General features: G+C 32.9%; 1 pseudogene; it reads left to right on the forward strand.

The window, feature by feature from the left end:
- The first annotated feature begins 4644 nt into the window (after positions 1-4644).
- Positions 4645-5322, forward strand: LOC106776789 (annotated as a pseudogene).
- Positions 5323-6385: the final 1063 nt, after the last annotated feature.

Consider the following 6385-nt stretch of genomic DNA (forward strand, 5'->3'; position numbering starts at 1 on the left):
GTCATAATTAAGAATTTATTTAATTATAAAATACAAGGATAATTTTATAACATGTTAGACTTTACAAATCACTATTCTTACAACTTCAACAAGTGTAGCAAAGTATTTTAATTAACATTAGTAAAATAATTTTATGATGATTTCTTATGATGAGTAAAATTTACTTGTCATATTAAGTTGATAAGTGATATTTTTGTAATAAAAATAATCGATAAAAGAAGATCAGTGGTAAAATAATTTTATTTACATCTCAATATTATATCATTCTTGAATAAAGGAGTTCGTATTTTTATAATGGTTTACACATTCGGATGGTTCTCATATTTGTGTGGAAATCTCAAGTGGTCCTCATATTTGTGTGAGAATCTCAAGTGGGTCCTCATAATAGCAACTATCTCAATTGGGTTATAATATTTGTAAAATTGAGCCAATTTTGCCGGTTAAATGTTCTCAAACGGTGTTAACATATGCTGAGTTGTAACTATTTTTAAGAGGACGTGTCATTGTGATTAAATTTAATGAGTGACATGTTTTACCATCTCAATTCTACTTAATGTTTAAAGAGGTCTGTCTTCTCCTCCCTCCCCCTCCTCCCCATCGCTGCTCCACAAGTGTCACCACCAACAACCACCATTGTCCGACGAAACACCAAATATTCAAAACTTTTCCCTCTCGTCGCAACGTCATGTGGCTCATGGTTCTTCAAACCCTATCTTTTAGTACACCTTCAAGCGACGTTGTTTTAGTGGTGCTTGCAGAATCTGAAGCCAACTTGGACCATGCATTAGACAACGCACCTAATACTAGTACAAAAATCATATTTTATGACGTACAAAAACGAGTTATGATGTACATAGTTTTGTACGTCATATAATGTAACGTACAAAACTATGTACGTCATAAGTCGTTTTTGTACTAGTGCAATTAGCTTCTTTTATTACTTGAAATAAAAGAAGTGTAATTTTTCATTTTCTCTTATTCTTTCCAACGTCTCCACCTACCTCTTCTTCTTCTTCTTCTTCTGTCAGAGCATCTCCACCAGGTGTAATTTTTCATTTGTTTTTATTCTTTCCAACTCTCCACCTACCTCTTCTTCTTCTGTCAGAGCGTCTCCACCAGGTACCCGTTATTCTTCTATCACAGTTTTCTTTTTCTTTTTCTAATCTTTAATTTGTTGTTTATTTAGTTTAGGATGGCCAATTGAGGGGAATTTATTTACTTTGAAGCTACGATGATGCACTTGGAAAGGTTTAGGCAGCTTTTGAGGGAGGGCAGATACGACGAGGCTGGTCGTGAATGGATGTTGTGCAAGCGCTCCTTTGACATTTCAAAGGTTCAACCTCGGGTGCCAATTCCCGAAATACGTGGCGAAAGGCCAAGAAGGAAAATAAGGCAAAGAAATGAAATTAGTTCATCTGAAACGGGTTCAGGTGGTAATGAAACGAGTTCGGGTGGGAGACATTCAACGGCAAGTGAAAGTGAACCTGGTTCGGAGGGAAATTAAGTACCAAGAAATGAATTCTTGTGGCGAGGGATGCCTGCACTTCACCATTTTCTCCCTACACTTCACCATTTTTTATATGAATATTGGATAAAATTGTTTCGAATTGATATTGAGTAAAATTATCTATGTTCACTTATTTCTTTTTTTATCATAATTTGTTAGATTTTGCTGTCGTTTTTTATGGATGACAACTTAAAATTTGTGCTGGCTCCGAAGAAGAAGAAAGAATGTCAAGAAGTCTATAAAACAAGAAATAACTCTAATGAATGTGAACATAGATAATTTTACTCAATATCAATTCGAAACAATTTTCTTCAATATTCATATAAAAAAATGGACTGATTTTAGAAACTGCATCATAATATGTTCAGGCTATCATGACATAAATTTTTGCTACGTCATAAAATGTGTAAACCTATTATAACGTACAAAACTATGTACGTCATAGTTCGTTTTTGTAGGTCATAAAATATGATTTTTATACTAGTGTAAAGACGCATCAGAGTCATGTTGTTTGGTGCCCCACTTGTAATCCCAGATTCTCATGCATTAGAGTCACGTTGTTTGGTGCCCTACTTGGAATCCCAGATTCTCATGCATCAGAGTTTTTACCTTGAGATAGTAGTGGCGTGGTGGATGGAGGGAAATTTCACGATCTAGTTTTGTATCTTGTGTCCAACCATTATCTTCAATTTCCCCTAGAAGCATTTTCCCCTCTTCAAACGCCTCTCCGCAAATGCCGCTTTGCAAATGGGGGATTCGATACTTCTATTTCGGTTGTTTTGTTCTACTTAGAAAACTTCAAAAGGGTAGATTTTGTGCAGACAATATTGACTTTTTTCTTAACCCAAAAAATATAGAAGTTTATGGAGGATGAGGGAATATGGATAACTTATCTCTTATAGAGAGGAAAGTAGAAGAATTATCTTGGGGAAAAAGAAATTTCGCAAGTTGATGAAATATTTTGTAGTGACTGATTTCAGCCAACAAAATTGTGGATAAGTTATATGTATAACAAGAAGAAAGTGATTATGGAGAAATTTTTTCCGGGTTAACTGGATTAATCAAACCAAACTTTTGAATTAGGGTTTGTTTCACTGTTACAACAAACTATCATAGTACTATTTTATTTTCTTTCTTTCAGAGGTTAGGTTTCATCGTAGGTGATTTTGGTGGCGAGATATAGCAATGGTAATGTGAAGAGGTTTCTGCTCAACTTTACGAAAATTTGGGTTTTGTTCTTCAATTTTTTTTAAATTTTGTAATTATACATTCATGAAGTATGTTAGTAGCATACTACTGACATTCGGTAAGTGTACAGTCATGAACGGTAATTTCCCCATTATCTGTGAAATATAGAAAATGCCAACCAGATTAAACAACCAAAGTGATGTTGGATCCAAAAGTTTAAAAGATAGAAGATCAAGGTTGATAGATACGAGAGGGTTTAGCTTCTCTGTAGATTAGGGATTTGATATTGAGTGGTTTGTTATTGTGTTTGGATGATGCAAGGATTGATTACAAACGATAGTTGAAGAGGGTCTAGCCGTGATGGTGAAAATGGTGACCGTCGACGATAGCGGCGATGGTGGACCCTAATATGAAGATAAGTAAAACTCTTTGCCATGTCATAATGTCTCAAATTAAATAAAAATTCCACATAATCAAAAACTTTAACATTAGTGTGCAACAAGTCAGCCGCGGTTAATACCGTTTGTGAAGATTTAACGAACAGAGTTTAATTGGCTCAAATTTTCAAATATTTGGATTCAATTGGCTCAATTTTACAAATATTAGGACCCAATTAAGACATTTTTTATTAAAGAAATGAGTGTTTTTGTGATCTCTCACGTTGTTGTGACATTTTTTTTTCTTGTAAGCTTTATTCGACTCTTAAAATCAATATATAATATTACACGATGGAGTTGCCAAAAAATTAATTTAAACCATGATTGAGACAAGAAGGTAAAGTAACAAACTTAAGAAAACATAATGAGCGGTTATATAATAATGTATATTACAAGAAAAACTCGAGCAATTCCAAACAAACTTTTTAGGTGAAGTCTTCACCCCTATAATTCGTTGAACATTAACGCAATGAAAAAAAAAATCATTACAAAATTTTATAAATAAGTGTTTATAATAAAAATAAAACTTTTATTACAAAATTTATCAACTTCTTTATATAAATGTTTTTATAGTAAATAATGAACATGCTTCTCTTTATTATTTCTTACTATCTATACATATCTTTGAATTCACTCAATTAAAATCCAATTACTCAAACTAAGTAATTTCTTAGCAATTCTAATTGAAATTGTAGTCATTAGATAATTTGTTGCTCTTCCTTATTAGCTCAACCACTAAGATCACATACTAATTTACCTTGTATAGTTTACTATCATCCAATCATGGCATAAATAAGTTATTAAAAGAAATATAATTACTTAATTAGATGTACATAACAAGTAGATGTGAATAGACATGGAAAAGAAAAAGAAAATGTAAAGCTAAAGCAAAACTCAATTAATTGACATAGAAAAGGAGTTGACCTTTGATGTCTCCAAACCCTAGATTCCTATCTTCTTTTTTTCTTTCTAATATTAGGATGCATAGAGTCATACGTTTAGGTTACAAATTGGGAAAACAAAAACTTTCATATTTCTATTCTCTAAGTTATTTAGTCATATAAGATTAATTATTAGGTTACCATTAGCATGATTGTTAGACAAGTGCCTAGTGCTACCATTAGCATTCCAACCCTACGGTGTTGATATTCGAAGGAAAATAGTTCATTTCTTTACTTTTTTTTAAATTTCTTGATACAAACTTTTTAATCCTTCGTCTTCATTTACTTCCTTCAATTCTACATCCAATATGAAATCATTATGTAATAATAAAATGCTGGAAAACAAATGACAAAGCAAAAATAAGGTAACCAAACACGTTAGGTAAATGTATTCCTAGCTTAATTTAAGTGTTTTTAATCCAATATTACCAAAATGAATATAATTAAAACAATACTGCCTTTAACGTTTAAATAACTTTGGGGCACCAATCTACTTATACTAAATTATGTAGGTTAGACATTATGAAATTTAGGTTACATATATGTTTTGATCCTCGTATTTGTACCCAATTCTTAACTGGGTCCTCATGTTTTTTTGTCCCAATTACATCCAAATATTTGTTAATTTGAGGCAATAAAGCTCTCTCCGTTAACTTCCCACTTATGTCGTCTAACTGTATGCTGAGCTGTAAATATTTTTATATTCCTGGCATTATGTATTAACTTCAGCCTCAACCTAATGCAATTTTCGCACCAATTCCGAGCCACAAATTCACCTTTCCCTCACCCCTCTTTCCAAAACCCCCAACAGATGATATCATTCGGCTCCCAAAAAAAAAACCTTCCCTTTCCACCAAACATGGCCCGAGATTCTTCTCTTCCTCACCACAACCACCATCAACAGCATCCGCAACAACTTCTTCAGCATTGGAGAGACGCTATGAATCTAAGTCCCAGAGGAATGTTCACCCACTTGGGGCCAGATGGAAGGCCATTGTTTAGGCCTCCAACGCAGCCCATAAACACCACCAAGCTCTACAGAGGAGTGAGGCAATGCCATTGGGGAAAATGGGTCGCTGAAATTCGTCTTCCTTGAAACAGAACACGTCTCTGGTTAGGCACATTTGACATGGCCGAGGATGTCGCCATGGCCTACGACCGTGAAGCCTTCAAACTCCGAGGAGAAAATGACATACTCAATTTCCCCGAAATGGTTCGATGCTATTCCTGCAACTTGGGGACCTGGTAGCCCTGTTTCGGATGATTTGGATCCCACCAATAATCTTCTTTACCAATCACACGTTCCTTTTTTATGGTGAGGTTGAGGCTGAAGTTGAAACATAAATAAGGGCTTAGGGCTAACAACTTTGGAGGAATTTAGTTTTGCACGTGGTATTTTTATTATACAAAAAAATACCCATTAAACTTAATGCATAATGCCATCAATATAAAAATATTTACAGCTCAGCACAGTTAGACGACGTCAGTGGGAAGTTAACGGAGAGGGCTTTATTGCCTCAAATTAACAAATATTTGGATGCAATTTGGACAAAAAAACATGAGGACCCAGTTGAGAATTGGGTACAAATATGAGGATCAAAACATATATTTAACCTAAAATTTAAAACTATCTTTTACGAAAGTACCCATATTTTAACCACTTTTTTTTCAAATGCATCTATACCAATGACAAATTGGTGAGATTTGGAAAAAAATATATATTAATATATTTTAATATATTGACAAAATATGTAATAATTGGATAAATTAGATATATTTATTCTCTTGAGTAATTAAAATTTGATAAAGAAACAATTTTAGTCAACAGAGAAAGATGTAATTTACATACAAATATGTGAATAATAATATATAATCTTTAACTATAGAATATTTAAAAATTCACTATATAAGACCATACCATTACTATACATCTCACAGTCATCTAGTTTTTAAAATATATAATACCATATCATTACTATTTTACATTCATCTCTAAACAAAATAAGAAAACACCTCATATCTCAAAGACTCTATTGCATTATTGTTTTCCTTTATCTGAACCTGCAATATCCTTTCCTCATGTCAAAATAATGACCATTGCAAGAGAAAAAAATAAATACATAGCACAAACCAGAAAATAGTAAGCTAATATTATTAGATCCAAACAAATCACAAGTTATATATCTATCGCTGAAGAAAAATCAATGTAAATTTCACACATGATCATATTGTCACACATTTGTAGAGACAAGACTAAAGACGTAGATAGAAAATGGTATTGAATGTCATAATTTGAATTGATTATTTTTTAA

The sequence above is a fragment of the Vigna radiata genome, chromosome 11 (genome assembly GCF_000741045.1).
Source record: "Vigna radiata var. radiata cultivar VC1973A chromosome 11, Vradiata_ver6, whole genome shotgun sequence".
In the NCBI taxonomy this organism is placed as follows: domain Eukaryota; kingdom Viridiplantae; phylum Streptophyta; class Magnoliopsida; order Fabales; family Fabaceae; genus Vigna; species Vigna radiata.